Source organism: Aquarana catesbeiana, linkage group LG08, assembly GCF_042186555.1.
Source record: "Aquarana catesbeiana isolate 2022-GZ linkage group LG08, ASM4218655v1, whole genome shotgun sequence".
In the NCBI taxonomy this organism is placed as follows: Eukaryota; Metazoa; Chordata; class Amphibia; order Anura; family Ranidae; genus Aquarana; species Aquarana catesbeiana.
Genome location: NC_133331.1, coordinates 12,259,433 through 12,278,849, shown reverse-complemented (window position 1 = coordinate 12,278,849; position 19,417 = coordinate 12,259,433). Strand labels below are relative to the sequence as shown.

Genomic DNA, 19,417 nt, shown 5'->3' with positions numbered 1-19,417 from the left:
AATCATCTTGTGTGAATGATGTGAAGCATCTGATGTATTGTTCCAGGGTCTGATTAGTCCTCTCTGTCTGACCGTTTGTCTGAGGATGGTATGCCGAGGACAAAGCCAATTCAATTTTTAAGGTTTCACACAGGGATCTCCAGAAACGTGAAGTGAATTGAACCCCTCTATCAGAAACTATGTTTGCCGGTACTCCATGAAGTCTGATGATCTCCTTGATAAATATGCGAGCAGTTTCGGAGGCAGACGGGGTTCCCCTTAAAGGTAGAAAATGAGCCATTTTGGTTAGACGGTCTACAACTACAAAAATAGCTGAACATCCTTCGGAACATGGAAGTTCCACAATAAAGTCCATAGAAATCATTTTCCACGGTCTGTCGGGTACGGGCAATGGTTTCAATAGGCCCCAAGCTCGATTCCTGGACGACTTATTCTGGATACAGATGGGACAGGAACTGACATACTTTTCGCAAAAGTCTTTCAGATTGGGCCACCAGAAAGTACGCTGCACTAGTTCCAAGGTCTTGCGGACCCCAAAGTGGCCTGCCAATGGGTGGTCGTGGAGAAGTGCTAAAACCCTGACCCGAATGTCTTCAGGAACAAAAATTTGGCTTCCTTTCCAGAACAGACCATCTCTACTTACTAACGAAATTCCAGTAGGCCTGGCTGATTCAGAGGATGCTTCCTTAATCAGGGAAAGTAAATCTTTTTGCAGCAGTAAAAAACTGTTTGAGGATAATATGGTGTCCGGAGTGGATAAGTCCTTAGGATTGTCATGCATACGTGATAATGCGTCTGGTTTGATATTTTTAGAGCCTGGACGGTACGTGATGTGGAAGGAGAAACGTGAGAAAAACAGAGCCCAGCGGGCTTGTCGAGGCTTCAGACGTTTGGCAGATCGTAAGTACTCTAGGTTTTTATGGTCAGTATAAATTAGTACTGGATGCATAGCCCCTTCCAACAGGTACCTCCATTCTTCTAGAGCAGCTTTTATAGCGAGAAGTTCACGGTCACCGACGTCATAATTCTTCTCCGCGGGGGAGAGTTTACGGGAGAAGAACCCTACAGGATGCATTATCTCTTTGCTACCTTTGCGCTGTGAAAGAATCGCACCTACCGCAATCTCGGAGGCATCAACCTCTAAAATAAACGGTAGGGATGGTTCAGGATGACTGAGGATAGGTGCTGAAGTAAACAGCTTCTTGAGATTTTCGAAGGCATCTTGGGCAAGTTGGTTCCAGGAGAAACGGATATTTTGTTTGGTTAACTGCGTGATGGGTGCAATTATGGCTGAGAACCCCCTGATGAATTTCCTGTAGAAGTTTGCAAACCCCACAAACCGTTGAACTCCTTTCTTGTCCAAGGGTACCGGCCAGTCCAGCACAGCGGACACTTTTTGTGGGTCCATCTTGATGCCTGTTGCGGAGATGATTAACCCCAAGAATTGGATGCTCTGTTGTTCGAACTCGCATTTCTCCGCTTTCGCGTACAGACTGTGTAAGCGAAGACGACCCAACACCCTGCGGACATGTTCCTGATGCAATTCACGGGACTCCGAAAAAATCAAGATATCGTCCAGGTATGCAATTACAAACACATCCAGAAAGTCCCTGAGGACGTCGTTAATCAGGTGTTGAAAAGTTGCAGGGGCGTTGCAGAGCCCAAAGGGCATGACCCGGTATTCATAATGCCCGAATCGGGTTCGGAATGCTGTCTTCCACTCATGTCCAGCCCGGATGCGGACTAGATTATATGCCCCTCTTAGGTCAAGCTTGGTGAAGATGACGGCAGTCCTTAATTTTTGAAAAAGTTCAGGTATCAAGGGTAGGGGATACCGGTTTTTGACCGTGATCTTGTTTAGCTCACGATAATCGATACACGGCCGGAGCGACTTGTCCTTTTTGGTCACAAAAAATATTCCGGCACCAGCTGGGGAGGTAGAGTGACGTATAAAACCTTTGGCCAGATTCTCATCTATATATGTTTTTAGTACTTCCTGTTCCTTCTCGGATAAAGGAAAAATGCGTCCGAATGGTATCTCGGATCCAGGCAGCAAATCAATGGGGCAATCGTAGGGCCGATGAGGTGGAAGAGAGTCTGCCCCCTTTTTACTAAAAACATCGATGAATTCATGATATTGTTTAGGTATGACCTGGCAGAGTTTCTGGTCGGTGTCTAGACAAAGTAGAGTAGATGAAGAATCCGAATCTTCCTTTACACAGTGTTCAAGACAGTAAGAAGATGAGAATTTCACTTCTCCAGATGTCCAATGAATGTAAGGGTTGTGGGCCTGCAGCCAAGGAATGCCCAGGATGATGGGAAACATGGGGGAGGAGATGACATCAAGAACCAGCAGTTCCTTGTGTAGGGAGTGAGTAGAAGCAGGCAGAGGCAGGGTTTCTTGGGTTACTTGTCCCGATCTGATGCGGGAGCCATCAGCTAGAAATACAGCGAGTCCATGGGTCTTGGTTTGTAATGGAATGTTATGCTGGCTGGCAAAGTTTGAGTCAATAAAGCAACTGCATGCTCCGGAATCAATGATGGCGTTGGTCGTTATTGTCCCTTCTTGCAGCTGTAAAGACAGAGGAATGGCAATGTGGGTAGAGTTCGCAGACAGAGCAGAGAGACTGGTATACACAGAGAATGGGCACTTACTTAATTTGACTGGACAGTTCAGGACATAGTGCCCAGTCCCACCACAGTAGAGGCACAGATTGAGTTGCCGGCGCCGGGCCCGTTCTTCAGGCGATAAGGCAGGTCGCATCAGTCCCAATTGCATAGGCTCCACAGGATCAGGCATAGCATTAGCTGGATTAGAGCTGGATGGGGGTAAGTAGCGTGCTGCCGGGAGTGGTGCTCTGGCTGTCATCCACATCGGGCGGGATTGTAAAGTGGATCGTTCAGAACGACGTTCCCGGATTCGCCGGTCAATCTGGATAGTCAGATTAATTAATGCTTCAAGAGTGTCTGGTACACCCACTCGGGCAAGTTCGTCCTTTAAACCTTCAGACAGACCTAAGCGGAACTGATGACGCAGGGCCGCGTCATTCCACTGAGTGTCTGCACTCCAACGTCTAAAGTTCATGACATAATCTTCCGCAGGTCTGCGACCTTGCTGGAGCGTGAGCAGTGCTGATTCAGCTGTTGCAGTCTGTTGAGGGTCCTCATAAATTTGTGCCATGGCTTCAAAGAAAGAGGATAAAGACTGGGTTAGGACGGAGTCCCCCTCAAGTAGCCGATGAGCCCAGATCTGAGGTTCCCCTTGTAGGAGGGAGATCACAAACCCCACTTTGGTGGCCTCCAGTGAAAAGGTTCGGGGCTGTAACGCAAAGAAGAGCTTGCAGGCGTTGCGAAAGGCCCGGAACTTGGACCGGTCTCCAGAGAATCTATCAGGAGTAGGAACCTTTGGTTCAGGTGGAAGCATTACAACAGAAGGTCCAGAAGCCGTCTGTGCTGGGGTTGTGGCTGAAGAGGAGGCCAAGGGGTTAGGGCCTGCTAGGTTCTGGACTTGCCCCTCCAATCTGTTGTAGTTATCCTGAAGGGATTGTACGGCTTGAGTGAGGGCCGCAAGGTGGGTGCATATTTCTTTCAAAGGAGAGGTATCTCCTGCAGGCTCAGTCATGGCTGCTTCGTACTGTAAGGTACCTGGTAGGAGAGCCTGACTGTAGGAGAAGACCTCTCATACAACGCTGGTTCAGAAGCCACTGGAGTGGGGACAGTGGTCTCCTGAGCGCAGTGGGGTAGGAGTGCCTGTATAGTCTCTGATGTGGAGGCAGAGATCCCTCCTGGGATGGCCGAGCTGCAGGTGAGTGGAGACTGGAATAGCAGTAACTTGACTCACTGGGTTGCAGGTGAGAGGAGACTGGAACGGCAGCAGGCTTGACACACTGGATGGCTGAGTTGCAGGTGAGAGCAGACTGGAGCGGCAGCAGGCTTGACACGCTGGAGGGAGAGATCACTGAAGCTGAAGCTGAAGGTGCAACAGCAAGTGAACAGTAGGCACAAGCAGAGTCAGACAGTCCGGGTCGGCAGGTAGCAGGCACAGGTAATAACGGCAGACTAGGCAGAGTCGGTAAACAGGCAGGGTTCGGCAACGGTAGCAAATACGGATAGAAGAGTAGTCAGACAAGCCGGATCGGGATAGGAGCAGGTCGGATGGTCAAACAAGCCGGGTCAAGATCAGGTAGCAGACAATCAGGATACGGGTCAACAGATTCACAGAGCTGAGACGAAGCAGCGACGTCCTCATGGAACAGGGGAACTTTTATGTGCTAAGATGGCGCCAAACCGGCGCTAACGCGAACGCGCGCGTGCACGCGCGCACCCGCGCGCGCACGCGCGCGCGCACCCGCGCCGCGCACCCGCGCGCGCCCGAGCGCCGCGCTGATGCACAGCAGTTTGATGCTGTGTCCGAATGGAAGCGCGCCGACGCATAGGCGAACGCAAGTGTCCTGGACTGGTGCTGGTGGATCCCTGACAGCTGGCAATTAGCCAACAGCTGAGTAACTGTGGAGAGCTAGAAGCTGGCAATTAGCTGACAGCTGAGCAGCCAGCTCAGAGAAGGAAGGGCTGAGCCCAGCCCTGACATAAGCACACTCTCCTGCCTGTCCGCTTGAGCTAAGGGCAGATGGATTCCAGGAAGTATATGCTACATGAATCATTTTACCCTTACTCAAAATGGCCACGGCCAAAACTGCCAGGGGGTTGTTTTTCAAAGTGATTTCTCAACAAAATAAAGTATGGAGACATGGGTGAATGGGGGAGTTTGCTTTAAATATCAAAAAACAAATTAAATTGCGTTTTTCGGTTTGTGGTGCTCAGATGCAGCGAGGATCCGCTTTAAGCAGAACCCAGCCCAAAAAAGTATAAATTAAAATATAAAATAAAAAAGCAATTTTTGCTGCAGATTGTTATTAGAAATCTTCACCAAGGTTACAGAGAGTCATATATTATTATCATCCATCTTTTACTGGTTTACTATAAAATGAAAATGTTCATCTAGGACCATATGCTTGTCATTATTAATAGCAAATCAAGCAAAGATGTTGACTAATTTAGAGAGAGCGCTTGATCCGTTGTACACTCGCTGCGAGTAGAGGAAAGAATATTATGGATAGAAAATACAGAAAACAAGAGGTAGGCCAGGGCAGAAGAGACCATGGGGGGACAAAGCTAGAGGAAATGGAGGTGGATGGAGAGAGGAAATGAGGCTCCAGAATCAGGAACAAGGTTAGATGAATGGAGGGGATGGAGAGAAGAAATGAGGCTCTGGAATGGGGAACAAGGTTAGAGGAATTGGGGATTGGAGAGAAGAAATCAGGCTCTGGAATCGGGAACAAGGTTAGATGAATGGAGAGGTTGGTGAGAAGAAATGAGGCTCTGGAATCGGGAACAAGGTTAGAGGAATTGGGGGATTGGAGAGAAGAAATCAGGCTCAGGAATCGGGAACAAGGTTAGATGAATGAAGGGGTTGGAGAGAAGAAATGAGGCTCTGGAATCGGGAAGAAGGTTGGATGAATGGAGGGGTTGGAGAGAAGAAATGAGGCTCTGGAATCGGGAACAAGGTTAGAGGAATGGAGGGGGCAGGAGAGAGGAAATGAGGCTCCAGAATATGTCCCTACAGATATGGATGCTTATGAAGAGGAACAGCTATCAAGGAGCGGGCAGTCTAAACCAAGGTTCCATGGAGCCCTAGGGTTTTGTCACAGTCAGTGGTCAGACTCAGAGACCAGTATATATATCAGTAAAGAAACTCCCACTGACCAGCTGAATAAATATACAAGTAGGTCACCCTGTCGGATGAGGTGGGCTCACCCGAGGTGTGGCATCCAAGCACTAACTGGTATTCACCAGAGTTTCTGATGGTGGAGATGGGTTTTGCTGCACGTTAGCGCCAGGTCGCGGTCCTCAGGATTGCTCCATCAGGAGGTGAGCAAGCCGGGGTCCAGTAGCAGATATAGTAGGTAAGGATCAAGCAATAGCGTAGTTGAGGAACAAACCAAAGGTCGGTACTGTTAGTGAAGTTCAGTATAGCTGCAGGTATGCAAAGGAGCAAGATATCAGCTGGAGAGACCACAATAATCTGGCAAACAGGAAGTGCAAAGGATTGGCTTACATAGTTACATAGTTACATAGTAGGTGAGGTTGAAAAAAGACACAAGTCCATCAAGTCCAACCTATGTGTGTGATTATGTGTCAGTATTACATTACATATCCCTGTATGTTGCGGTCATTCAGGTGATTATCTAATAGTTTCTTGAAGCTATCAATGCTCCCCGCTGAGACCACCGCCTGTGGAAGGGAATTCCACATCCTTACCGCTCTTACAGTAAAGAACCCTCTACGTAGTTTAAGGTTAAACCTCTTTTCTTCTAATTGTAATGAGTGGCCCCGAGTCTTATTAAACTCTCTTCTGCGAAAAAGTTTTATCCCTATTGTGGGGTCACCAGTACAGTATTTGTAAATTGAAATCATATCCCCTCTCAAGCGTCTCTTCTCCAGAGAGAATAAGTTCAACGCTCACAACCTTTCCTCATAACTAAGATCCTCCAGACCCCTTATTAGCTTTGTTGCCCTTCTTTGTACTCGCTCCATTTCCAGTACATCCTTCCTGAGGACTGGTGCCCAGAACTGGACAGCATACTCCAGGTGCGGCCGGACCAGTCTTGTAGAGCGGGAGAATTATCGTTTTATCTCTGGAGTTGATCCCCCTTTTAATGCCAATATTCTGTTTGCCTTATTAGCAGCAGCTTGGCATTGCATGCCATTGCTGAGCCTATCATCTACTAGGACCCCCAGGTCCTTTTCCATCCTAGATTCCCCCAGAGGTTCTCCCCCCAGTGTATAGATTGCATTCATATTTTTGCCACCCAAATGCATTATTTTACATTTTTCTACATTGAACCTCATTTGCCATGTAGTCGCCCACCCCATTAATTTGTTCAGGTCTTTTTGCAAGGTTTCCACATCCTGCGAAGAAGTTATTGCCCTGCTTAGCTTAGTATCGTCCGCAAATACAGAGATTGAACTGTTTATCCCATCCTCCAGGTCGTTTATGAACAAATTAAATAGGATTGGTCCCAGCACAGAACCCTGGGGAACCCCACTACCCACCCCTGACCATTCTGAGTACTCCCCATTTATCACCACCCTCTGAACTCGCCCTTGTAGTCAGTTTTCAATCCATGTACTCACCCTATGGTCCATGCCAACGGACCTTATTTTGTACAGTAAACGTTTATGGGGAACTGTGTCAAATGCTTTTGCAAAATCCAGATACACCACGTCTACGGGCCTTCCTTTATCTAGATGGCAACTCACCTCCTCATAGAAGGTTAATAGATTGGTTTGGCAAGAACGATTCTTCATGAATCCATGCTGATTACTGCTAATGATATCATTCTTATTACTAAAATCTTGTATATAGTCCCTTATCATCCCCTCCAAGATTTTACATACTATTGATGTTAGGCTAACTGGTCTGTAATTCCCAGGGATGTTTTTTGGGCCCTTTTTTAAATATTGGTGCTACATTGGCTTTTCTCCAATCAGCTGGTACCATTCCAGTCAATAGACTGTCTGTAAAAATTAGGAACAACGGTCTGGCAATCACCTGACTGAGTTCCCTAAGTACCCTCGGATGCAAGCCATCTGGTCCCGGTGATTTATTAATGTTAAGTTTCTCAAGTCTAATTTTAATTCCGTCCTCTGTTAACCATGTAGGTGCTTCCTGTGTTGTGTCATGAGGATAAACACTGCAGTTTTGGTTACTGAAGCCCCCCGATTCACTCGTGAAGACTGAGGAGAAGAATAAATTCAATACCTTTGCCATCTCCCCATCCTTTGTAACCAGATGTCCTTCCTCATTCTTTATGGGGCCAATATGGTCTGTCCTCCCTTTTTTACTGTTTACATACTTAAAGAATTTCTTGGGATTTTTTTTGCTCTTCTCCGCTATGTGTCTTTCATGTTCTATCTTAGCCGTCCTAATTGCACCCTTACATTTCTTATTGCATTCTTTATAAAGTCTGAATGCTGAGGATGATCCCTCAACCTTGTATTTTTTGAAGGCCTTCTCCTTTGCTTTTATATGCATTTTTACATTGGAGTTAAGTCATCCAGGATTTTTGTTCGCTCTTTTAAATTTATTACCCAATGGGATACATTGGCTAATGCCCTTATTTAATATGCTCTTAAAGCAAACCCATCTCTCCTCCGTATTCTTTGTTCCTAATACTTTATCCCAATTTATGCCTTTTAGCAAGGTTTGTAGTTTAGGGAAGTTGGCTCTTTTGAAATACTGAAACTAATTGACCTGTGATCGCTGTTACCTAAATTGCCCCGTATTTCCACATCTGTTATCAGGTCTGTATTGTTGGTAATCAGTAGATCTAGTAATGTTTTATTTCTAGTTGGTGCGTCTACCATCTGACCCATAAAATTGTCCTGCAAGACACTAAGGAACTGGCGAGCCTTAAATGAATGCCCGGTTCCCTCCGCCCAGTCTATGTCTGGATAATTAAAATCCCCCATTATGACAACACTTCCTATCCTTGCTGCTAATCCAATTTGTGATAGGAGATCCGTCTCCACTTCCTCCCTCAGGTTAGGGGGCCTATAGCATACTCCCAGTATTATTTTCCCCTTAGCTTCATGCCTTTGGAGCTCTACCCATAAAGATTCCACCTCCTCCCTAGCCCCCTCAGTGATGTCATCTCTCACATTCACTTGTACATTATTCTTGATATATAGGCATACCCCTCCCCCTTTTTTACCCTCTCTATCCTTGCGGTATAGGGTATACCCTTGAATGTTTGCCAGCCAATCATGAGAGCTGTTGAACCAGGTCTCTGAAATTCCCACAAAATCCAAATCCTCCTTGTACAACAGTATCTCTAGTTCACCCATCTTGTCCGCCAGGCTCCTGGCATTGGTGAACATGCCACATAGTTTAGACCGGTCGCATATTGTCCTCGTATTGGGTGTTTCAAGATTGCAACTTGGACTTGCTACTATACTCACCTTGTGTTTTTGTGCTTTGGTTAACCTACCACTAATGCCCCCAATACTACCCTCTGGAATATCTTCCGCGCTGGCTATCACTGTCTCTGGACCCTCCCCCCCATCGCCTAGTTTAAAAACCCCTCTAACTTTTTGGCCATCTTCATTCCCAGCAGATCTGCACCCTCCTCATTTAGGTGCAGTCCGTCCCTTCTATAGTACCGGTTACCGACTGAGAAGTCGGCCCAGTCCTCCAGGAACCCAAACCCCTCCTTACTACACCAGCTCTTCAGCCACTTGTTTACTTCCCTAATCTCCCTCTGCCTCTCTGGTGTGGCTCGATGTACCGGTAGTATTCCTGAGAACACTACCTTGGAGGTCCTTTTCCTCAATTTAGCTCCTAAGTCCCTAAAATCGTTCTTTAGGACACTCCATCTGCCTCTGACTTTGTCATTGGTGCCAACGTGCACCATGACAGCCGGGTCTTCCCCAGCCCCTCCCAGTAATCTGTCCACAAGATCCGTGATGTGCCGAACCCGAGCGCCCGGTAGACAACATACTGTTCGGCGCTTCAGGTCTTAGTTACAGATTGCCCTCTCTGTCCTTCTAAGAATTGAGTCCCCTACCACCAGAATCTGTCTTTCCTTTCCCTTTGCTGCCTCCCCACTCTCACTGGAGGAGTTCTTCCCCTGGCAGCTAGGAGAGTCCCTCATCTCCAGCAGTGCTGGTCCCTGACTGGTTTCACCAATGGCACTCAATGGAGCGTACTTATTGGGATGCTCCAGTCCTGGATCGGCCTCTCTGGCACTTCCCCCTCTACCCCTCCTGACTGTCACCCATCTACTCTTTGCTAGTGCCTGCGCCTCTTTGTCTCCACCCGCCTCTGTGCTGGCACCTGCCGTGTACATTCCTGGCTCACCTTTAGTATGGAGGGACTTCTCAGTGCTGACAGTTGCTTCCCTAGATTCAGAACCTGGGCTTCCAGGGAAACAATGTGCTTACATTTTGCACAGCAGTATTCACCCTCGATCGGATGATCAAGGAATGCATACATGCGGCAAGATGTACAAAGAGTCGCCTCTCCACACCCGCCGGGCATCGTACCTATTAAATTTAGTGAGGATTTGGGGATTTTACCCTGTCCAAATTACCTAACAGCTAGCTTCCTGGCACTAATACTCAAGACAATACACAGGTACACAACAAGACAATACACAGGTTGAATAGGAAGTTCATGGGAGGAACAGAGGGTTCAAGGTTCAAGAGAAACAAGACACAAGATAAGGTTGTCTAAGGAATCAAGCATGGAACTGTCCAGAATCCCTGGTGGCTCAGCGAGGAAAGCTACTGCCAGACGTAGCAGAGGTCATGGGTTCAGATCATGGTTCTGACAGGTTCCTCTAGGGGTTTCTTGAGCTGATTGACCTCCCATTTGATGGTGCCTGCATAGTTCCAGGGTCAACTGTGCCGTCTTTCTACTGACCACCACTATAAGGGGCATTTTCCCATTGACCTCTGATAACTATTTATTTAGCAAGGGTTCCCCAAGGCCTGCAGATTATTACCGCTGGGTAAAAAAACAATGCAAAAGTCTGATGTATCGGATCCATAGGGACCATTTGGACATTTCCTATATGTGTCCATTAGTATGCAAGTTTTAATAAACAAAATATCTATGCATTGCTTGACCTCTGTAAACTGTACAAATTGCCTCTTCTTCATGGCCTTAGCAATTGTTTTTTTGGCTTCAAACAACACATACTGTGCATAGTTCGTTTAAGTTCGGGTTTAGTGAGAAAGGACGTTTGAGATGGAGAAGCGCAGGCCAATCTGGAGCAGTTCTCCTTTTTTTCCTATGCCACAAAGAATGAAGGCAAAAGGGGGGTCCAATCCAGTAGTAGCAAGGTGTACCTAATAAAATGTCCGGTGAGTCCGTATATATACACCATGTACTTTGGCATTTTTACTGAACACATTGACTGGAGTTGCAGAAGATCTGACCAGGCACACATGTAGCGCGGAGATTTATTTTGTTATCTGAGTCCCGGTAGCGAGTATCTCATCAGTAGCAGATGGTGCGCAGGGAATGGCTTAGTGTAAATTCTGCTCTCCTCTCCTTTGCAGATGGAGAGAGCTTAGAAAGATCTCCGTCCTTCCTATCTATCTCCACGTCGAATGTATTTGTCAAGCGGACAATAAAGAGAAAGTTGTTTCTCGGCACACGTTTCAAAACTTTATTACCCCTGAGGTTTAATTAACTTACAAATCTTTGTGAGAATACAGATCCCAGTGAACTCCACGAGGTGTCGTGGCTTCCAGTGCTCGTGTCCTCAAGAACCATCTATAGGAGAGGATCGGGTTCATGGAACTACAGACCTCTATGATTATTCGTCTGGAGGAAGGCAGAGAGCTGGGGAAACATTAGCATTAGTAAATAAAAAAATTGTATATATAGAATTCCGGTACTGGCGGCACTGCTCATTTTTTATTGGAAGGTATTATACCATGAAAACGCGTATATTGTTTTACATATAGTCAGGGATTTTGATTCAGCAGAAACCTGAATCGGCACCTCCAGCACTGAATTCATGTAGTGGCAAGGGTTGCTGGGGTTGACTGGAGGGTCTATTCATGCTGGGTGATCTATTGTTGCAGGGGGGTCTATTGATATATGGCTGCTGGGAGATCAATTGTTGCTGGCTGGGTAATATTGTTGCTGGGGTGGATCTAATGTTGCTATGGGATCTATTATTGCTGGGGGGTGGTCTATTGTTGCTGGAAGAGAGACTAATGTTGCTGGGAGAGGGGATCTATTGTTGCTGGGGGAATGTATTGTTGCTGGGTGGATCTATTGTTGCTGGAGGAATATATTGTTGCTGAGTGGATCTATTGTTGCTGGAGGAATGTATTGTTGCTGGGTGGATCTATTGTTGCTGGGGAGGGGTGGTCTGTTGTTGCTGGCAGCAGGAGATCTATGCTGGTTTTAAAGTAATGAAATCAAAAGACAGCACTACAGGTAAGGAGATCCTACAGATGTACAAGTCCTCCTGAGGCTCAGACTGGACAGATCTTCAATCTTGTCAGTAACAACAACTGGAAGTGTGCACCACTGATGACCAGTGACCACCACCGTAAGCACTGGAAGGCCTTGCTGCCCTCTTCAATTCGGTGAAATCCAGTACTAGAAAACACATTTAAGAAGGAGGTGCACCAGCCTCCTGCATTAAAATAAAACTCTTTAATAAATAAAATAGAACAATCTAATATACTCACAAAAGGAAATGAAGTCCAGACCATGAAACAATATCCATCATACCACCAGATGCATGTCCACCAAAAAGGGTGCAGCTTATGCATTTCAAAGGCAATGGGTTCTGAGGATGAAAATGCGCCCTTTTTTGGTGGACACGCGTCTGGTGATGTGATGGATATTGGTACATGCTCTTGACTTCATTTCTTTTTGTGAGTAATTTGGATTATTTCATTTTATTTATTAAAGAGTTTTACATTAATGCACTAGGCCGGTGCTCCTCCTCCTTATGCTTGTTTTCTAGTACTGGCTCTAAAGGAAACCCACTGCAAAAGCACAGAGCAAAAAAATTGTGACAAAAAAATTACAACTTGCCTCTTACTAAACACCTTGGACTGTCTTCTTTCCAAAAAGGGACAGAGAAAGGGGAGACCAACTTGTTTAGGAGGAAAGCCGTGCCACGTCCAAAAGTACATAAACACAAGAAAAGAGTTCCCCTAGGTGGACTTTACCGGCACTTGCATAAAAAAGAAAAAATAGAAGTAAAGACTATAGTACATAATAAAAGAATATATATTTTATTCAATTGGAAAATACAAATATTAAAAACAAAGTGGATATCATGGGTAACAAAGCAGTACTACTTAGTAAACATAATGTACAATCAAGCAGTAAGCAATGATGAAAAGGAACCAGAAAACTCTTATCAAGCCCGACGCGTTTCGGGGTATTTAATATTTCTAGGGTCCTTCTTCAGGGGCATAGTTGAAAAGAGGGGTTCATCTAAATTAATTGAAAAAATGAAAAAATGAGAGTGTGTAGACAAGGGTCAAATAATGGAAGAGTTGTCACTAGATATCCAATAGAAGATTTGAATGATCCATTGATCACCTACCTGGAAGAATTTTCAATAACTGCTTATGGAAGGGAGTCTAAAACGAAAAACCAATGAGAAAGAGCAGGGTGTGGAGGTGGGCAGTTATGATGTAACAGATATGGGTGCTAATTCTTAGATGGTACAAGCTGCAAGAAGGTAGGCAGCAATCTCCATAAAGGAGTATGACACTGTGCCCATCCCGCCCGACCCGGGCGTGCGCAAGCCAGAGCGATATGCTGAGGTCACAGGAAGGCGCCCCTATAAAATGAAAAATTAAGGTACCTTAAAAGGAGTTCAATGTATGTGAATGGATGCAAAAATGACAAACCAAAATTAGTATGAAAAAAATATATATTACAATAAAGTGCCTGTTGTCAAATTTTCACATATAAGTAACATGCTGGTTAAAGCAGTGCAGCAAGAAAGGCACTGAATATAAGTTCAAAAAAGATATAACTTACAGAAAACTGGGGTAATAAGAGTATATATATATGTGTCATAAGGGTTCCTTTGGTGGATATTTGTACTGTCCTGGTATTTTCGGGCCTCAAGAAATGAGGCAGCCCGTCAGTACATCAAGACTGATTGATTTTCATATATATATCTATATATATATAGATATATATACAGTAGTACCTTGGATTACAAGCATAATCTGTTCCAGAAGCATGCTTGTAACCCAAAGCCCTCGTATATCAAAGCGAGTTTCCCCATAGGTGTCAATGGAAACTCAGCTAATTCGTTCCACGGTGACTGCTGGTGTATGCAGTACTGTATGTGGCCAGAGGTGCAGGGGCGCCGGTGTATGCAGTACTGTATGTGGCCAGAGGTGCGGGGGCGCCGGTGTATGCAGTACTGTATGTGGTCAGAGGTGCGGGGGCGCCGGTGTATGCAGTACTGTATGTGGCCAGAGGTGCGGGGGCGCCGGTGTATGCAGTACTGTATGTGATCAGAGGTGCGGGGGCGCCGGTGTATGCAGTACTGTATGTGATCAGAGGTGCGGGGGCGCCGGTGCATGCAGTACTGTATGTGGCCAGAGGTACGGGGGCGCCGGTGTATGCAGTACTGTATGTGGCCAGAGGTACGGGGGCGCCGGTGTATGCAGTACTGTATGTGGCCAGAGGTACGGGGGCGCCGGTGTATGCAGTACTGTATGTGGCCAGAGGTACGGGGGCGCCGGTGTATGCAGTACTGTATGTGATCAGAGGTGCGGGGGCGCCGGTGTATGCAGTACTGTATGTGGCCAGAGGTGCGGGGGGCGCCGGTGTATGCAGTACTGTATGTGGCCAGAGGTACGGGGGCGCCGGTGTATGCAGTACTGTATGTGGCCAGAGGTGTGGGGGCGCCGGTGCATGCAGTACCGCATGTGGCCAGAAGTGCGGGGGCGCCGGTGCATGCAGTACTGTATGTGGCCAGAGCTGCGGGGGCGCCGGTGTATTCAGTACTGTATGTGGCCAGAGGTGCGGGGGGCCGGTGTATGCAGTACTGTATGTGGCCAGAGGTGCGGGGGCGCCGGTGTATGCAGTACTATATGTGGCCAGAGGTGTGGGGGTGCCAGTGTATGCAGTACTGCATGTGGCCAGAGGTGCGGGGGCACCGGAGAAACTCAAACACTCGTCAACAGAGTCTCTCTGAGTGTCTCTGAGCGTTACCGGTGCCCCCGCACCTCTGGCCAAATGTGGTACTGCACACACCAGCGGCTTGAATCCTGCTCGTCTTGCGTGATGACGCTCGCAAATCGAGTCAGGATTTGAAAAAAAAAAATAGCTCATATTGCGAAACGCTCGTAAACCGCGTTACTCACAATCCGAGGTTCCACTGTATCATAGTTTGTAGACTCTATAACTTTCCTACAGACTAAATAATATACACTGATTTGGGTTATTTTCACCAAAGAAATGTAGCAGAATAAATTTTGGCCTAAATTTATGAAGAAAGATTATTTATTTGCAAAACGTTATAACAGAAACAAAGAAAAACGCCTTTTGTTTTCTAAATTTTCGGTCTTTTTTCATTTACTTTGCAAAGAATAAAAAACCCAGTTGTGATTAAATACCACCAAAAGAAAGCTCTATATGTGTGAAAAAAATTATAAAAATGTCATATGGGTACATTGTTGCATGACCGCGCATTTTCATTCTAATGCCGCGTACACACGGTCGGAATTTCTGATAACAAATGTTCGATGTGAGCTTGTTGTTGGAAATTCTGACTGTGTGTAGGCTCCATCAGACATTTGTTGTTGGAATTTCCAACAATGAAAATTTGAGAGCTGATTCTCAAATTTTCTGACAACAAAATCCATTGTCGGAAATTCCGATCGTGTGTACACAATTCCAGCGCACAAAATTCCTACGCATTCTCACAATCAAGCAGAAGAGCCGCTAAGGCTATTGAACTTCATGTTTCTCGGCTCGTTGTACGTGTTGTACGTCACCGTGTTCTTGACGTTTGGAATTTCCGACAAGATTTGTGCAACCATGTGTATGCAAGACAAGTTTGGGCCAACATCCATCGGAAATAAATCCAGGATTTTGTTGTCGGAATGTCCGATCGTGTGTACGCGGCAAAAGTGTGACAGCGCTGAAAGCTGAAAATTGGCCTGGGCAGGAAGAGAGTGAAAGTGTCTGGTATTGAAGTGGTTATTAAACGTGGGCTGCAATGAAGTTTGGACTAACGTGGAGTCACTTAAAAAGGCATCTACCACTGAGCTATCCAAGCCCCATATCGCAAGGTTCACAACCACTTTTGGAGTAGAAGAAAAATTAGCCCCCCCATTCAAAGATTTCCCCCTCACCTTCTGTACCAGTCACCACCATGACATTTTTGGATTACCCATAACTTTCTGTCCCGGTGGCTATGGTGGTCACCAGGACAAAGCAAGAAGGTGATTCTCCTCAAGGTGGACTCCAACAGAGGTCCTAACCCTTCCATACTCTATCCAAAACTAGCAAAAAAAAAAAAAATGGTTTTAGATTGTTTCCCACCATCCTCTGCCAGTTTATTATCATTTCATCTTTATGTTTAAACACTTTAGAAATAAATGCCAACCCATTTCCCTCCACAGAGCAGTCGGTGTTATTAAATAGATGGGGGATTGGGGAAGTGTGGGAGGATTTAATTTACAAGTACGCACACTCCAATCATTTCGATATTTCAGAAGGAGAAAATACATTTCCACAAAATATTCATTAGCAGTCTTTCCCCGTTCATAGGATGTGTGACTGGGAAGGTTTCCAAACCTCTGTAAATCATGGAGTACCAACAAAGCGGAATTAAAATGGCCACCTTCGGATTTTAATTGCCTGAGTGGAAGTAATAATAAATTCTTTAATCTGTGATATCAAAAAAAAAAAAAAAAAAAGAAGAAGAAATTAAAAACATCTAATTGTTGAGAGAAAACGTGTTTATCATATTGTTGGTGAGCGGGTGGGATGAATATAATAAAGCGAGGATGCAAAAACCTTACTGCTCACCCTTGAAGTGTTACACATTTTAGATACTTAATGTATAAGTAACTTTTTTTATGTTTTCTTTTTAAAGAGTAGGGAATGATTAATCCCTTGGCAATTATTTTTTTAATTGCAATTTTATTGCAAATTCAAAACTGCAGCTCTTGTGGGATGTTCCTGGTCTACACTGGTCAGGACCAACCAAAAGCGGTCCAAGAAAGGAAAACCAGTCAAGCGGCAACAGGATCATGGGCGGCCAAGGCACATTGATGGAGATGGGGAAGGAAGGCACATTGATGGAGGTGGGGAAGGAAGGCTCATTGATGGAGGTGGGAAAGAAAGGCTCATTGATGGAAGTGGGAAAGAAAGGCTCATTGATGGAGGTGGGAAAGAAAGGTTCATTGATGGAGGTGGAGAGGGAAGGCTCATTTGTGGAAGTGGGGAGGGAAGGTTCATGTTTTGAGGTGGGAAAGAAAGGCTCATTAAAGGAGGTGGGGGGCTCATTGATAGAGGTGGGGAGGGAAGACTCATTGATGGAGGTGGAGAGGGAAGGCTCATTGTTGGAGGTGGGGAGGGAAGGCTCATTAATTGAGGTGGGAAAGAAAGGCTCATTGATGGAGGTGGGGGGCACATTGATGGAGGTGGGAGGGAAGGCTCATTGATGGAGGTGGGGAGGGAAGACTCATTAATTGAGGTGGGGAGGGAAGGCTCATTGATGGAGGTGGGAAAGAAAGGCTCATTGATGGAGGTGGAGAGGGAAGGCTCATTGATGGAGGTGGAAAGGGAAGGCTCATTGATGGAGGTGGAGAGGGAAGACTCATTGATGGAGGTGGAGAGGGAAGGCTCATTGTTGGAGGTGGGGAGGGAAGGCTCATTAATTGAGGTGGGAAAGAAAGGCTCATTGATGGAGGTGGGGGGCACATTGATGGAGGTGGTAGGGAAGGCTCATTGATGGAGGTGGGGAGGGAAGACTCATTAATTGAGGTGGGGAGGGAAGGCTCATTGATGGAGGTGGGAAAGAAAGGCTCATTGATGGAGGTGGAGAGGGAAGGCTCATTGATGGAGGTGGAAAGGGAAGGCTCATTGATGGAGGTGGAGAGGGAAGGCTCATTGATGGAGGTGGGGAGGGAAGGCTCATTAATTGAGGTGGGAAGGAAAGGCTTATTGATGGAGGTGGGGGGGGGCACATTGATGGAGGTGGGGAGGGAAGGCTCATTAATGGAGGTGGGGAGGGAAGGCTCATTGATGGAGGTGGGGAGGGAAGGCTCATTGATGGAGGTGGGGAGGGAAGGCTCATTGATGGAGGTGGGGAGGGAAGGCTCATTGATGGAGGTGGGGAGGGAAGGCTCATTGATGGAGGTGGGGAGGGAAGGCTCGTTATTGGAGGTGGGGAGGGAAGGCTCATTGATGAAGGTGGGAAGTGACGGTACATTAATGGAGGTGGGGAGGGAAGGCTCATTGATGGAGGTGGGGAGGGAAGGCTGATTGATGGAGGTGGAGAGGGAAGGCTCATTGATGGAGGTTGGGAGGGAAGGCTCATTGATTGAGGTGGGAAAGAAAGGCTCATTGATGGAGGGGGGGGGGCACATTGATAGAGGTGGGAGGTAAGGCTCATTGATGGAGGTGGGGAGGGAAGGCTCATTGATGGAGGTGGGGAGGGAAGGCTCATTGATGGAGGTGGGGAGGGAAGGCTCATTGCTGGAGGTGGGGAGGGAAGGCTCGTTAATGGAGGTGGGGAGGGAAGGCTCATTGATGAAGGTGGGAAGTGACGGTACATTAATGGAGGTGGGGAGGGAAGGCTCATTGATGGAGGTGGGGAGGGAAGGCTGATTGATGGAGGTGGAGAGGGAAGGCTCATTGATGGAGGTTGGGAGGGAAGGCTCATTGATTGAGGTGGGAAAGAAAGGCTCATTGATGGAGGGGGGGGGGCACATTGATAGAGGTGGGAGGTAAGGCTCATTGATGGAGGTGGGGAGGGAAGGCTCATTGATGAAGGTGGGGGGCTCATTGATGGGCCTAGGGGGGGGAAGGCTTGTTGATTGAGGTGGGGAAGGAAGGCTCATTGATGGAGGTAGCAAGGCTAGGCTCATTGATGGAGGTGAGGAGGGAAGACTCATTGATGTGTTCCCATTAATGTGAATTATTTTGGTAATTTTATTTTAATAACTTGATTGGGAATGTTTATTTGATGGCGTTCTCAATTTTTGTCACTAGAAAGCTGAGTGGATGAGGGATTTTTACTTTCATTCAGCATAAGTGGTTTTGGTAGTTCCCTATAAGTAATATGTCCACACATGCTGGATCAATTAATTGTCATTAATGTTATGTATAAGAATATCTTCCCCTAGGATCACCCTAGTCTCCATAATTAGGCCCCTTATGGGCAAAACACATTGAGGCAGGTGAATGACAGGTGGCAAGTCACTTGGTAGATTTGTGTTACCAGAGTAAAACTTTTTTAATGACTTTATTGGTGTGGTGGTGACCCTTTCCTTCCTTTTGGTAGCATTGCTGCAGCACAAGGATGTGCTTTATTGTGGGTTCACATTGCAGACCAGAGTACTGAAGAGGAGTGAGGGTCTTTGGAGCAATGTGATTTGTTGTCCACATTTTAATGTACAAAATCTATATCTGCATTAAAACCTAAACACTGAGTGATTTATTTCGAAAGAGAACTTTTGCCTGGCTTTCTGCAGCAATACGCACAGCAGTTTTGAGAAGGAAATTCCTGGAGACCAAAATTTAAAATTATCAGGCTGCGTGTAGTTTGTATTTTTTTTATATAATTAATCTGAGAACAATTTACAGCTGACCCTCTTTAGGATTCACTTTTTTTCC

At 46.3% G+C, this 19,417-nt stretch overlaps 1 protein-coding gene across 1 annotated transcript in view; it reads right to left on the bottom strand.

Annotated features, from left to right (window-relative positions):
* The window catches only part of ZMAT4 (zinc finger matrin-type 4), a 675,941-nt gene that overhangs the window by 153,737 nt on the left and 502,787 nt on the right, over positions 1 to 19,417 (bottom strand). The gene's annotated exons all lie outside the window — the stretch shown is intronic.